Here is a 16,173-nt window from a genome sequence, read left to right as displayed (position 1 = left end):
AGTTGTTAGTCCATTTAATAAAGGTCATTACACGTTATAGTTACAACAGCATCACGTTCTTTAGAGAAATCTATTTCTGAGATTAATAAAACCAATCACTGCAGAGACTTCATTTCTGTGAATTCTTCAAATAAAAGTATTTCTTACAGTGTTAGGTTAAATTATTGAGACATATTCTCATATTTTTGTCGACTATTAGGGATCCATAAAGAAAGGCAAGCAGCATTTGAAGAAATTCCAACTTTTTATTAAAAAGCAAAAATTTGTTGCAATGCCAACAGTAGTCAGTCTCTGCTTTAGACACGCAGTTTCTAAATATATTCTTTCAAAAGAGCCACCTTTGTAATTATTAGTTTTTATTAATTTCAGGTATATAAAACAATGTAATAGTTAGACATTTACACCCCTCACAAGGTGATAACCCCTCTCCCCCAATCTTCTACCCCTCTGACATCGTATATAGGTGTTACAATTCCATTGTCTCTATTCCCTATGCTGTACTCCACATCCTGGGATTATATATATATATATGGTCCCAGGATGTGGGCCATATATTAAATTATAGTTGACATTCATTGTTATTCAGCTTCAGCTTCAGGTGTACAGTGCAGTGTTCAGGCATCTACACCGTCCATGAAGTGATCTCCCTAATAAGATAAGTGCCCATCTGACACCCTACAAAATCTTCACAACGTTATTGATTATAGTCCCCAAAATGTCTTTCGTATCCCTGTGGCAATCTTGTGGTTGCCAATTTGTGCTTTCTAATCCCCTCACCTTCTCCCTCCTCGTAATTGTTTTTGTTGTTATTTTTGCAGACAGCTATACAGTGCTCCATCTCAGACATTCCTAAAACCATAAATCTTGCAAGGGTTTCTGTTTCTCTTGCCTTCTGCTGGCTAGGTTGAGACCTTCCTAAGAAACATGTCAATCAGATATCTCACAGTCACCAATGTACCTCTGAGTCTATCCTGCTCATTTCTAGGTCCATTTAGCAAAAGTCTCCTTTACAATTGAAGGGGTTCAGAAGAGGCCTCCCCAAGATGTGACACTTGGGCATGGGAATTATTTTGAGCTGAAGGCATTAGAGACTTTGCAGACTCACAAGAAATGTTTACCTCTCCTTTCAAGAATGTAAATTAGGGACTTTGCCCATAATAAGAGTTATCACCAGAAAAAACTCTTTATGACCTATCTATACAGTAGGGCAAACTTCTAGTTACTGAATATCTGCTCTTCTTCCCTCCTGCAGTGACCCTCTTCCCCTCTGAAGCCCCAAGAGCCTTACGTCATCCTTGGCTCAGGATGTCACATTCCCCTCATCTGCCCTTTCTGTCCCTGAACCTCTCCTGTTTGGGGGGCTCTCATACATACACCTGTAATTAAATTTGGTTATTTTCTCTTGTTAATCTGTCTCATGTCAATTTGATTATTAGCCCAACAGGAAGAACCTAAAGGGTAGAGGAAGGTTCTGCCTCTCATGCACAATCTTTATGCCAGAGATTTAAAAAAATCTAGCTTTAGATCCCCACTTCCCATCAAGATATCTACGACCGCATGGCTCCAGCTCATGAGATCCAGCCATTCTCAAGCATCTTTTGTGCTTCTCCCCTGCATCCTATAATTAGCACCTTATTATATACTGTACTATTCCCAAATTGTCTCTACTGCATAATTTAGTAGCTATATCAGCATGTAAATATAAGCTGAGTCATTCTGTTTGGGTTATTAATCGCTTGGTGTTTGTCTTGTTTGCCCAATTCTGTGGGCCTTCAACCTCATCGCCTGGATTCAGAAGAGGCCTCAGACATGGAAGCTAAGCCCTCACACATCCCCTGGACCTTCATGGGGTGATGTGGGGGCCTCATTCTTGCTGTGCCCCTGGCATTCCCGGGCATCCTCCGGTCTACCTGCAGTGGTCAAGATGGAGCACACACACGTGGGAAGGTCAGCCCTTCCCTGGTGGGCCCAGTGGTGGAGCATGAAGCACTCACAGTCTCAGCCCTGTGTCCCCCATCCTCCTGCTGGTGGTGAACTCGAGCTGAATGTTATTTAGGTTCCACAACCAGAGACCCCACTGCTCTGTCCTCTCATCCATGGAATTCTCCCAAGTCTGGAGTCCTGGGGTCGGCTCTGGAGGGAATGCTGCTCTTGGATTTCTACTTTCCCATTTACATACAACTTGAAATCTGTATTGTTCTCTGTCTCCTACTTATTTTGAAGGTTCAAACTCTCTCTCTCTCTCTCCCTCCTACCCTCCGTTTATAAATTTGTACTTTTTTTCCCCCAAGGGGAGGGTGTGTGCATAGATTTTAATTTGGGTGGCTGGCACCCAAAATCTATGGGACAACTGCAGAAGTTCTCTTCTGGGATTTTGTTTTGTGTTATTTTCTTGGTGAGCTATAAACCAGACAATCAGCTGAATGGAAGAAGAAACGAGAAGGTGTAAATAGCTGTCTGGGCGGCTGGAGACAGATGGACAGACAGGCAGTGTGACTACCTAAAAGCAGGAAGGTGCCCCTGTGGTTTGTGGTAATAAATGTACAGTAAGACCAGTCAGCATGACCACGGGCTTTTCTCCATCCATGTTCAGCTGCATCCTGTTGTGGTTTTACCAACTGAGCACAAAGAGATGTGCAGAGAGGCAGAAGGGAAACTTGAAAGCCCTCCTGTGTCATACAAATGGAGACCTGAAGGCTCCTAACACCAGCCTGGCCAGGGAGCTGTGTCCTACACAACTAGACTGAGAAACAACGGCTTGAACTGGAGTGGGCGAGGGGGAGGCAGAAGAAGGGGGAAAACGTATTTTAATTGAATTGTTTGGGGATTTTTTTGTTGAGTTACACGGGTTCATTATATATTTTGGATACTAGCCCCCTATCGGAGGTGTTGTTTGCAAAAATCTTCTCCCATGCGTTGGTTGCCTCTTTGTTTTGTCGATGGTTTATTTTGCTGTGCAGAAGCTTTGTAGTTTGATATAGTCCCATTCATTTACTTTAGCTTTTACTTTCCTTGCCTTTGAGGTCAAATTCATAAAATCCTCTTTGAACCCATGGTCCATAAGTTTAGTACCTATGCTTTCTTCTATGCAGTTTATTGTTTCAGGTCTTACGTTTAGGGCTTTGATCCATTTTCAGTTAATTTTGGTACATGGTGACAGATAGCATATGATTGCTCACGTATCTGATTGGCAAAACTCAAGACATTTGAAAATAGCCTCTGTTGGGGAGGCTGTGCAGAAACAGCGACTGACATCATTGTTGAGAGTGTAAAATGGTAGCGTCTCTGAAGGGTACTTTGGAATTAACTAACAAGGTTACCTTTGCAGTCCCCTGCTCACTTAGCAATTCTACCCTTAAGAACCTCTAGAAATTCAAAATAATATTCATTGCAATACTATTTTTAATAGCAAAAGATTATAAACAATCCAAATATCCATCAATAGGGGACTTGTTATATAAAATAAACTAGAAGACAGGGTAGCTGTTTAAAAAAAAAGGAAAAGAGGAACTCTTTAAAAACAAGGTTCAGAACCAAAGGTTAGCTAGATAAACGATATGTATAGAATACTCTCTTTTGTGTAAGAAAGGAGGAGAGAGACAATGTTTGCTTATTTTTGCCAAAAACTAAAGCCTTGGGAGGATAAATCAAAAATGGTTTCCTAGAAGGGTCAGGAAAAAGGGCTGGGGAGCTAGAGGTGCAGGTGATATTTCTCTAAATACACTGAGTAATGTAAACATCCTACAAATTAAAAAAATAATAATAACATTAAAATAAAATGAAAAAGGAAAAAGAAAAGTGAACCTTACCAGTGGAGACTAATAAATTTCCACTGAGTAGCAGCAGATGGAGGGGCCTGTGCCCCTTTTCGTTGCCCCCCACTTGTGAGCTTCCTCAGTAAAACCTGCTTTTCATGCCCAAACCGGGGGACGGCGTGCAGTTTGCACAGCTTGCCCTGCTTTGTTTGTCTTTTGTCTGTCTGTCTTTCCCGCTGCACAGTCAGCTCCACGGGGCAGAGATCTTGATTTGTTGTGTTTGCTGATGTGTCCAAACAGCCTACAGCAAACAGCATCTGACACAGTGTAGTTGCCGAAACGAATGGAACTCCTTGAGAGGCAAGGAAGCCACTTTTTGTGTGTATGTTTCGTTATGCCGCACAGCTTGTACAGGGCTAGCACGGGAATTGCTTAACACGTATTTTTTGTCTGAGCTCAGATTTATTTTGTAGCACAACTCCAACTACATTTCTGTCCTAACTGTCATTTAGTCACGTCTGGCCAATAGGCCCGGCCCCTGCTGCTGGGACTTTATCTGAAGCCGCAGTCCCTGGCAGCTAAGACGCTGGGCCAGCTCCTGCTGTGCTGCACGTGGCCCAAACTACCAAAGGTGTACTTTCCTTTCTCGTGCATGGTGCTTCCGGCCGAGCTGCTGTGTTGATGTTTCGGAGGTAGCTCTCTCCCTTTCTTTCTAGTCAGCCTATATGACAAGCAGTGGTAGTTCGGATTCATGGAGGAATAACTCTCTCTTAAAGATGGCAATCTACAGATGAAGAAATTTCTTTCAGGAGGTCGGATTTAATAACCTAGATAGGCCTGACTCTCACTAAGCATAAGATCAAGCTTCCCACATTCCGCCCTCACTTCATTCTCTCCACAACGTCCTCTGCAAGGCTTCAGTTTGGAGCCCACTCCTTTCAAAGTTTTGCCCTGGGAGTGAGACATGTGCAGTTGACTCTTTGTTCAGACTACTTACGAGCTCACGTTCCCGGGACTCAGTTTCCACAATGTCACGAACATCTTTCCAAGTTGTTGGAAACACCGGCTGACATATGCCGCACCCTTAGTACAGCTCCAGTTCTTCACTGAACGGTGCCAGTAATACACATAGGATTACTACTCCTGCTAAAAAGTGTAGGAAAAAAAGACTGGAAGAAATATATCAAAAAGAGGACAGTCGAGTCATTGCCGTGGGGCAGTAAGATTGCTGTGCTTTTTATCTTGGTGATTTCAAGTTTCCTGTCATGTTAAAATGATTATGCAGAAGTTTTATAATCAGAAACTATTAAGAAAAATAATAATTTGTAGAACCCTTAATAGTTAAAAAGTTATCTGTTCTCCATGATTCTGTCCTGTTTCTCAATAACTCACAACAAAAATCAAACTAAATAGAAGAAGTTGTGTTGATTCATTGCATTAACAGCCAGGAAAATTAGTATGACCTAGGCCCTGGAAAGAAAAAAAAAAATCAGCCTGCAAACAAATAGGAATAAGAAGGAGCACCGAGGACGTGATCTTAGCACAAAAGTGGAAGTCAGAGCCTTTCGCACCTGGTGAGCAGATGGCAAGTCTCTCAGAGTGCCAAGGAGAGCCCGGAGGAGGGGGCGTGGCTCAGGGGCGCCCGCCGTGTGGCCGAGAGAGCAGAGTGGGGGCGCCTTGCTCCTGTCTCTGCTGAGAAGGCATCTTCTCCAATACCCTTCTGGAAGGGCAAGCGTGGAGCCGCCAGCAAGAAGCACCCACGCTGCCGCCACCCTCGGTGGTCCATGCAGAGGGTTATGCCACAGCCAAGATGTGTATGCAGCCTGCCATGGTGGATGTGTTTGCATCCCCTGGGCGACGCAAACTCCCCTGGGGGAGTTATCAGGGACTAGAACCCAAAAGGGAAGACGTGGCATAAATGGTGACTGCTCCTCTTTGGACCTGCCGGCCACTCCTACCTCCTGTCACCTGCAGGGCTGTGGTCAGGGTGGCAAGAGAAGGGACATTGGGACAGAGGAGGCATTTGTGTCCACTTAGCCCTCATGCCGGAGACTTCTAACCACTCACCACTCTGCATTTCACAACTGGGGAAACAGGAAGTGGGGGCTTAGAAGGGAACATGGGGCAGCAGCGTATTCTCAAGACTGAAGTATTTTCGCCAGTACAGGTTCCCCTGTGAATGAAGACGCTGCAGTGCATTTCCCGTGCGGCTTCTTCTAGAGTGTTGACCAGTTCTAGAACCCAGGACAGCTGCCGTCTGTCACAGAGCCCTGGCCTGAAAATCAGAGCACACCATTCACTGCACAGAGCAAGGGTTAATTAGTGACCAAAAGTGGTACTTACTGTGGGGAGAATTTATTAATATAACTGTGAAGAAACGGCAGGCCATTTTTATAACTCTGGCAGAGCTCTCAGGTAGCACCGATAAGATTGGGAAATTAATACAGTAGGTGCACTCCGGTGGCCTTCTGGAAAACACACCCAAGTTTTTTTTCTTGGCTTCACTTTCATCCATTTCCACTGTGAACAGTTCTTTTGGTTGCTTCCCCCTCTCATGGAACTCTTTTAAAAGAAGGACCAGAGCAACGTTTCCAGGAAGCAAGTTAGCACCTGCTTCTGTTCGGGGCATCCCCTGATTTCCAGATGGAAACGTCCAGGTGTCAGTAAGAGCACCTTCCCTTAGGGGTAGCTCAGGAGGCTCCTGCCCAGAGAAGGAAAATAACCAGTTGGATTAGTGGGTGAGAGAAGAGAGCGCAAATAAGGCTGAGACAAAGAGAAGGTCAACTGTAAGTGGGTCAGGAGATCGAGTGGACAAGCCGGCCCTGGAATGCTCTGCTGGGAGGCCAGCCGCTGAGGGTTTCAGTCCCCGCCCGCCCAGGAGCAGGATGACTCAGCATTTCCTGTTAGTATGAAGGCCAACCCAGAGGCCCTAGCAAGGCTGACTGCTGTTAAAAGGTTCTGTGCTCCTTCTGGCTTCTGGCTCCTTCTAGGTCTCTGTAGGAAAAGGTGGTTCTGGAAGGGCTGTGCAATTCATCCCAGTGTTTAATGCTCTTTTATTACTTTTCTACACTTAGGCCAACAGCCTGAACTGGTCAGGCTTTGGGCTGACGCCAGCTGCTTTATTTGGTCACACTGTCACTTAATAAGAAGGAAGCGTTATTGGTGATCACTAGGTGCCGACATTGTGTGGAGAACTTTATAGGGACTCCCTCTTCATTCTCAGAAGCAGGACACAAGGTAGATATTATCTCCATCTGCAGATGAGAAAACTGGGACTGAGAGATGTTAATGAAATTGCCCAAGGACCAAGAATCTAACTCCGGCCTTTTCACGTACGCGTCCATGCTCTTAATCTGTACCCTCTACTGCCCCGCAGACACTATAAATGGTTCATTGAGCTGAAACAAAAATCAGAAGGTGATCATATACAGGAGAAAATTAAAAGCAAACGGTGGGCCAAGAATGTGATGAGAAGGGAAGGGTGGAGAGAAGAGAGCCTGTGCTGTTGGTAGAAAATCAAGGTGGTAAAGCCACTGGCCCTTTTTTACCTTATTAAGATGGGCGTGTTTTGTTATTTCCATTGACCATGTATGCATTCCATGGATTCATTATCTAGGTCGGTATTTTTCCAGCCCCCAGGGGACAGCTGTGTCTTCAGTGGGACTGGAGAGGGATCTATCATCCTATCACCACATCTCCTACGCTCTCTGAAAATTTCCCTGTTAAAGGAACTGGGTAGGACAGCAAAGCTGGGGCATCGTCTTCAGGTAATGTTGAAATGCACACGTTGTGCTGAAAGTCAGACTCCATGAAGGCAGGGATTCTGTCCTGTCTGCCGCCACGTTAGCTGTGGGAACGTACAAAAAGGTCTTATGTATTGAATTAAGAATGTGTAAATAAATGGATTAAAGAGGTGAACAGGAGGCAGTGTCCTTTGAATCCTTTGTTGATACTCCTGTCTAGCTGATTCATTGACTTCTCAAAGTAGAGAATGGGGAGGAATGGGTCACAGGTAATATTTTGGGGGGATGTGCTTGGGTAGAATGAGGGGAGGGAACGTTTGGAGTGTGGGGCTCTGTAGTGGAGCCCCTGGGGACCTGCTGGGTAGTGTGAAGTTCACCATCCAGCTTCCTCTCCACTTCAAGATCAAAGTCTATCCTGTCCTCTCCTTCCTCAACTTCAGGACAGATGTCCTTCTGTAGCAAGGATAAAGTCTCTCATTTGGGGACTGCTCCAGCAATGTTGATATTTCTCCCACCTTCAGACAAACACAAGTGTTCCTCCTTCAGGAAAAACACAACAAACAAAAGCAAAACCGGATTTGACTCTGAAGTTCTTTCTAGTCATCATCCTATTTCTCTTCTTCCACTTACTGTTAAATGTTTTTAAATGGCCTGCACTTAATCTTCATTTGTCCACTACCCAATAACTCTCAATCCCTTGAAATGTGGCTTCTGCTTCTACTGCTTTACTAAAACCTTCTCTCTCTCTCTCTCTCTCTCTCTCTCTCTCTCTCTCTCTCTCTCTCTCTCTCTCTCTCTCTGTAGAAAACAAACAGAACAGAATATTTTGCATCAGACCACTAGTGATGGCTGGTATTCCTTTCCCCTTCTTCCTTTCATGAATAAAATTCTCTAGAGTTGAAGCTGGTCATATGGCTGCCCAAGTAGAGACTACATTTCCCAACCTCCTTTGCAGCTGGCTGTGGACATCTGGCCCGGAGCTGGGGCAACTTCCTGCTTCCCTAAAACTCACTGCTTGTTCTATCCTTCCTCTTTGGTTCTTGCTGTTGATTACAAGCAGCCTTGGAAATTGATGGTCAAGCTGGCACGGCTGGCATGTTGAGGGCATGCCAGCCCTAGGACTGCTCACCTCTGGATCTTTACATGAAAGAGAAATAAACCTTTACTGTATTTTAATCATTCTATTTTGGGGTGTCTTGTTATATCAGCTTACCATGTACCCTAATAATCTCCCTCATTTCTTATTAAGTGTAGAAACCCCATAACTTAATGATAAGTAGAAAGATGACACAATTCCTGTTGGTCCTTCTGTTTTTCATTGATGATTCTCTATTGTCTGGGCTTCACTGCCTTCTTTCTCCCACCTGCCATCTTGGGCAGAGCCCAGAACTAAGTTCTCTACTCTTCTTGTCTCTCTATACTTTGTTGCAGAGAATGACTCAGACAGTGATTGATTTAGTCATTGCTTTGTTCATTCATTTAAAAATATCTAGTGAAGACCTACATTCTGCTCAGTGCTGGGGGTACAAAAAGTAATCCGACATGGCTGCTGCTGCCAAAGGGGTCACAGGCTGGAGAGGCGAGGGATAGGCAGATATACACGAGTCCTTTAGCACGGTGTGCTGAGTACCCGGATGGAGCCCCGCATGCGGGATTGCAGGCAGAGCAGAACACTGTGCCAGCTTGGTGGCAGAGGGGTGGGGGTGGATGAAGGCCTCCAGGAGAAGGTGAGGCTGGTCAAGGAAGGTAGAAAGGAGGAGGGATGCGGAAAAAAGGGAGGAAATTCCCAGCTAAGAGGAGAGCCAGGAACTAAAAGCCTGGAAGTGAAATCTTTCCAGGTGTTTGTAAGGACCTACAGGCAATGTGGTGTTGCTACTGTGAAAAGTGGAGAGCTGAGGATGGAGAGATACAAAGCGTAAGCTCATGAAGACTGCTTGTCATGCTAAGGAGGCTTGGTTCTTTCTCCTGATGAGGATTTAATGACCTGTACTCAACAGACATGTGAAATTGTAGATCTACCTTTTAGATAAAGTATTTGTGGTAGTTGGCTAAAGGACAGATTTCTGGGAGGTCAACAAAGTGGACACGGGGAACCAGTTAGGAGGCTATTTGCAATGTAGTAGGTGAGAGGTGGTGACGGCTCCCTCCAAGGTATTGGCATGAAGAATGGAGAGTGAAGAAAGAAAGAAATCTGAGAAATATTTAGAAAATAAAACGGGCTTACCTTGGTGACTGAAGAGGAAACGAGGAAGGATTAAAGATGACTCCTTGGGTTTCTAGCTTGGGAGCCTGGGTACACGGGGATGACAGTATTGATGGCTTTAGCTGTCACTCATCCATGAGGTAGCTTATTGCGAAGGCTAAGAAAGCTTAACTGTGGGCCCTCTTCCTTGCACAGGCCCATTCAAAGGCTCTGGATGGGCCGTAGCAATTTGTATTCTTAACTCTGTATTCTTTCTCTTAAAGAGGGCCCACCCCTCTTGAAGCTGGTATTAGCTTCAGACACACAAAACCTGAATCCAGCCCCGCCCACCCCCTTTCAATTCACTCTTCTTCTCACCACTAGATTAATCTTCCTACAAAGAAAGAAACATTGCCATCATGTCAATCCTCCCTCTAAAGCTATTGTCATCATGTCAACGGCCTTTTACCAACTTGACAATTTTACTTGGGGATGGTTTTTGCCTCCGCTCTCTAAAATCATCTCCCGACAAATGTTTACAGTTTTAGAAAGATAACTTTGATTTGTCCGTCAAAGAGCAGGAAGGTCACTTACAAATGTCCACAGTCTTTGGCCCTCTGAGCCCTATCTATTATACTAACTGGTAGGTGCCATTAATCTGTCCGACTTTCTTGTTTACTACCAAGCTTCCTGCTTTGTTTTTATACCAAAGAAGTCTTTTCTACTTGAAACACTGGTTTCATCTCAGACTTGCCATTCAGTGAGGACTGGTGTTTGGGATGTCTCGTACCTGTGGAAGCCTCTGGCATAAGCACACATTATTGCTCTTTATTGTGGTTGTGACGTGCATCCAACATGTGATTACGCTTTAAAATTCTGTTTTTGATAATGCTGAGTCAAAGGCAATCTGCACTCTAGAATGTTCCATTCTGAGCTATAAGCCTTTGACCATTAGTTATTCAATAGTTCCAATATCTGGGAGAAAGCAAGCCGTCACCTGCAGGCAGGTACAGAGCTGTCCTGGGCCATTCTCTCATCTGAAAGAAGAGTTGTCTTCATGGCCGTTTTCTGCATTGCTACCCGCTAAATCGCTCCTGAGGGTGTTTCTGCTATCTGAGCAGCTGGTACTCCGTGTATGAAAAATCTAATTTCGCTTCCGAAGCTTTTCCCCCGTAATGTCCCTTCTGCTTCAACAGAGTCTCACTCAGACACGATAAACTGGGACTCCTAACATCAATTTATGAGTTTAGCAATCTCAATAAACGAGGCAGTCTTACCGTGTTCTTTTTTCTTTAGGGATAAGGCCGTTCTTGCGTTTTCTATAAAAATGCATACTGTATGGCCACATGTGATAAAAATTGCAGCTTGGTTAAATTTTCCTCCAGTTGTTGTTGTTGTTGTCAAATGATAACTTATGGAGAACAATTACATGCATAACATAAAGATAGAATATTACCTACCATTAGAAGACAGTTCTGAGGCATAGAGCACAGTGCCGGTGTTTCAGACCAGATCTTTCTCATCTCCCTTCTCAGCTTCTTCATACTTTTTCAGTCTCTCCATCTGTCTATTGTATGTGTGCAATTACAAGTTAGAGGTGTGGTGAGCTTGACAGCACCTGCAGAGCCCCAAGGACTTACCTGTGATAGAGAGATTTGGGTCTTCCCACCACAATTCTACAGAAGGAGCTATGCGCCAAGGAAAGCAAAAAATTATCATCCTAAGCAACATAGAACAGACGCAAGCTGGGGCAGGTGGAGAGGAATTGGGAGAGTTCAGTTGTTCTTTGGGAAAATACCACTTTCTGCACCATCATTCTCTTCTGCTAGCTCAAGCCCTCTGGCCTTTGAGGTGCTTTGGGGATTCGGGTATGGGCTTGTGGGTGCCTGGGGTCAAGCAGACAGGGGAGCCTGGCGACAGCCCGGGGAGCAGGGTTAGGAGACCGTGAGAGGGGTCCTGCTGTGGGCCGAGCAGCCCCTGCCTCCACGCTGCTTACTGGAGACAGGCAGCGGCCTCACAGGTGTATGGAGCAGCCAGCTGTCCTTGAGGACTCTCGGAAGAACCTGGGAGAAGACCTTGGTCAAAGATAAACTCCCCTGTTGTCACGCGTGAGCTCCCACCTTGTTGCCCAGGGAAGCCCGGAGCAGTCTTTAACCGAATCAACACTGATGAGCCCATGGCCAGGAACGGGCCAACTTCCCACGACCTTCCACACACTCTCACTCCTAACCGTTTTCCATGTCACTTCCCGGGAGGGGACGACAGGAAGGTACCCTACACAAAGGGAGCAAGAAGGACGTCCGAGACACGCATCACCTCTTTGGGGCTTGGTGTCCTGGACCCTGGGCACTCATGTAGCAGGTGTCCGAGATAGAGGACAGTCTCTGCTGCCCTTTCAGCATCGTGCTCCTCAGCTAATTGAAACAGATGCGCCCTCCCCACCCCCAAAGGCCAGTGGCAGTGGGAGGGCCATTGCTCAGAGCTCCTTCAGCTCAGCGTTTTCCATAATGAATCCTTGAGCTGGATGGAACTTGTGAGGTTCATTTATTATTTCTTTCCTTTCTCCCTCTTCGGTCATCCTTCTGCTCCCCTGCCCCTCCCCCTCTCTCTGCTGTCCTGTCTTTCCTTCTTGCATCCCTAGTCCTAGGAAGTTTTCTGCTCGTTATTTTTCAAGCAGTGTTGCTGCTGCTGTCAGTGTCTCGTGTTCCCTGCCGTGGCCACAAATTCCATCAATAATGTCTCAGGCAGCGAAACAAGCTTGAGGCTAAGTCTGAAGTTTACTGCTTAGACCTTTTTGCCTAGAGATGGTTATGTGAAGACGTAGGACACTGTTTTAATTATATGTCCTATTATGTGTTTTGAGTTAAGAATCTCGGTATATAAATGTGTGAGAACAAAATTCAATTTGATCATCCAGCATAACAGCCCTGCTTTTCCGCCTCTTGATCAGTCGTGCTCCGATAGCACCTGTGGAGTGTACTTTCTGATCCAGGAGAACAAGGACACACATCCATCTGGAATGTGTTAGGTGAGATCACCTGGCAGCCAGGTTACAGATGAGGTGTCATCATTTATTTTTAGACTCACAGCTGTGACTTATCCTCCCCCCACCCAGTCCTCAGATCTGCATCATCCGCCTCCCCATCCTGGTGGCATCGTGGGAGGGTGGTGCCAGGGCAGCAGGAAACTCCCTTGGCCTGACCTCATGATCTGTGTTTTATACCATCTGTATTTCAGATAATGGTCAGCAGGGCTAGCCCTCGTCTAAATGGGTGGGAGCAGAAAGGCCACAGTTATGAGAGTAGTCTTGGAACCAAAGAGAGGAAAGGGGCTCCCAAGTAGCCTGTCTGGTCATTAGGATCTTTTTAAGTCTCCGTCATATGACAACTCCAGTCACCGGAGGTCTCAGATTCTTGCAAAGCAAGCGCTTCCACATTCTTCTGTCCTTGACATCGACACACTCGTTCCCAAATATGTATCCATTTTGGTGTCCTCCACATCCCAAATGCTCAATCCCAGTTCCTGAACGAACAAGTGATTCTCGCTGCCTAGAATAGCGCCATCGGAGGTGTGAACACCATTGACTAGCAGACATATTAGTCATGAGCCCAGCCAATTAGCTGTGTCCTCCCACTGCCTACCTGTGATTACATGATGAATGCGTGGGGGTGGGGCCCACAGCGCGCGTTGCCTGCTGTTTTCCATATCGATTTGTTTTCACGATCTGCAATTAGTCATGTGTCTTACTACGTCCCGGTACGGTGGCTGTGACTGGCATTTTATGTACCTTCTTGGTAATGCTTGCGATAGTGCTGTAAGGAATTTATTTTTTATTCGTTCGTTGGTCTAGTCAACACCTGCCGGGCTCTGTGTTGAGATGCTCAGGACACGACAGTGAATGAAACAGCCAAGATCCTGAGCTTCATGGTGCGTAGAAGCTGAGGCTGAGAGAAATAACTTGCAGTTAGGGGATGCACCAAGTGACAGTCTAGGACCTGAATCAGCTTCCCAAAGTCATGCCACCTCCGAAAACGGTGATGGTTAGAAAGAAACTGCCACGTGCCGGTCCTTCACCACTTTGCTCACTGCTGAATACTAAGTCCCTTGCTCACGACCTTGTAACCAGTGGACGGCAGGGCCACCATCTGGGCACAGGTCGGCCAGGCTCCAGAACCCACTCTGCTTCCATTTAACCATGCGCTGCCCCCGCAGGCCTGAGAAGACACGGGGCAGCAGGAGAGGAAATAAAACACGATTCCAGTACACAGCGGAGTGGAGCGATGCGACAAGAGTGGACACAAGTGCCCTGCGCTAGAGGAGGGATCCTTTCAGTCCTCGGACCCCTGAACACAGAGGACGAGGCCAAGTGCTCTAGTTGACAGGGTGTCAGCTTCCAAGTGGGAAATGATTCGGTAGGCTGAGTACAAACAGTAAACACAAGTTAGAATTATTTCACTTCCTGTAAAATAGTTTTTTCCCTAACAGACGCATTGCTTGTATTTGAGTGGCTGACTGGGGATAGCCCTGTAAGAAACATTTCAGTTTCAGAGACGTTAAATTGTTAAAAACTGTGGCCCTTAGAACCAATTAAATACAGTGTAGTTTTGTTTTGTTTTTTAAGTAAGAGTATATCTTGGTCTCTGTTCAATGGACTTTAAGTAGAGGAAGTACTAAAGAGTCATAGTGTGTCTTGACTTCCTTGGGGGTCCCCGGGGCTACTGTGTGTTACACAGAGGTGCCCAGCTGGGCGGGTGAGGGGAGGTTGAAGTCTGGTCTGCATTTTCCATGCCAAACACGGCTGCCCGTGGTGCGACTGCCCTCTCTCACGAGGAAGGGCATCTTGGCGCCTTTTCACATTTTGTGGGAGTTAGAAAAGATTCTCTGTGGACCGACCATGACCCTGGGGCCCCCAGCGAGAGCAGTGACAAGGTGCTTCAGCAGTCAGGGGGGCAGTGTGCTAATCTGACAGCATCTTTATATGTCTACCGTAGACCTTAACCCTGGGGGGGGGCAGGGGAGGGCATTATTAAATTCTAAGTTAAAGATTAACTCAGTAATTGACTACTAACATCATTGTAAGGTCTATTAATGAAAAATGTTATTGATTGCATGCTATCACATTCTAATGGACACATTGAAATATGGGATAAAATTAAATAACTTCAACTGTCAAATATATATTTTTGCATATAAGTTAGGGGTTTCACAGATCACCTACATCCCATGTTTGGACCTCAGATTAGCACACTCATGACTAATCACTGTACAGAGTGATTGAAAAAGAATTGACAAACGTAACCTGTGTTTATAACATTTGTTTATAACAAGTATAAACCCGGGGCCAAAACCTAATACTTTCCCTATGGCTAGACACTTGAAAGGGCACCCACAGTCTGGCACACACAGCATCGCATGTGTACTTGGTCACTGAGTGGTCCATTTTGGATGGGGTCAACTCTTCATGAATCACCCTGTATTGTTTAACCTCTTCCTCTGCGAGGGTTTAAGTGCCAACTCGGCAGTCCTCACTTTGGGTGAAGACGCATTTATCAGGGCTCACTTTTCAAGGTGCCTTTTATATTAGGTTAGCGACAAACAGGGTAATACTTTATGGGATGACAATAATTTTACTCTAAATTCCAACGAGTGATGGTGGCATGACCTCCCCACTACAACACCTCCTGCGTCCAATCCAGAGCATCCCTGAAAGGTTAGAGTTGTCACAGGACCCATGATATTCTGAGTTCCTCCAGGGTTCACGCTCATAGAACGTGAAGTTTCCCAGAACAAGGCGTCCTTATTAAAGGAGAGAGACGCTCTACCTGGTTCTGTTGTTAGAACAGCCAGTGGACAACTGCAAAACATGCATCTGACAATGGGCTCATTGTCACTAGCTAGGGGCTGTCATGTACTTCACAGACTATGCCACAAAACTGACATGTTAAGTGTTTATTTTTCTGGGCAATTGTCATCTTTAAGAAGTATTTCTTTGGAGGGTTTCCTGAGAGAAGACTGGCTCGGGCTTTTACAATGAGCAGATGAAATCTGCAGGTAGAGGGGTGGGGGTGCCCAGGTCCACTGGTTGACAATGCCACGTGATCTGACTACAACCACCTCCCTGAGCTCCACCAGCAAATGGAAACGAAGGTGGTCATTAACAGCGGTACACTGACCCGGTCAGTTTAGAGAACAGCTCTTCATAAAGCTGTAACTGACTCACTGTCATGAACACTCATTCGTGAATGTGTCATTACTTTTGAAATGTTTTATTTCTTTGATGCTCTATCAGTGTTTTTTTCCCCCAAAGGTGTTAAATGGTGACTAAAGTAGGACATATTTCCTTAAATGTTTTGCTTTGTAAAAAAAAAAAAGGAACATTTATGCAAAGACACACGTTTTAACCATGCATGACAGCTGAACGCAGGAAATGCAGCATGAGCTCACCGGGCACACAGCAAGCATTGTGCTCCGGCACCCAGAGCAGGGATAAAAG

This window comes from Rhinolophus sinicus, chromosome 4 (assembly GCF_057876585.1).
Source record: "Rhinolophus sinicus isolate RSI-liver-muscle chromosome 4, RSI-T2T, whole genome shotgun sequence".
Lineage (NCBI taxonomy): Eukaryota > Metazoa > Chordata > Mammalia > Chiroptera > Rhinolophidae > Rhinolophus > Rhinolophus sinicus.
This window is presented reverse-complemented; position numbering follows the sequence as displayed.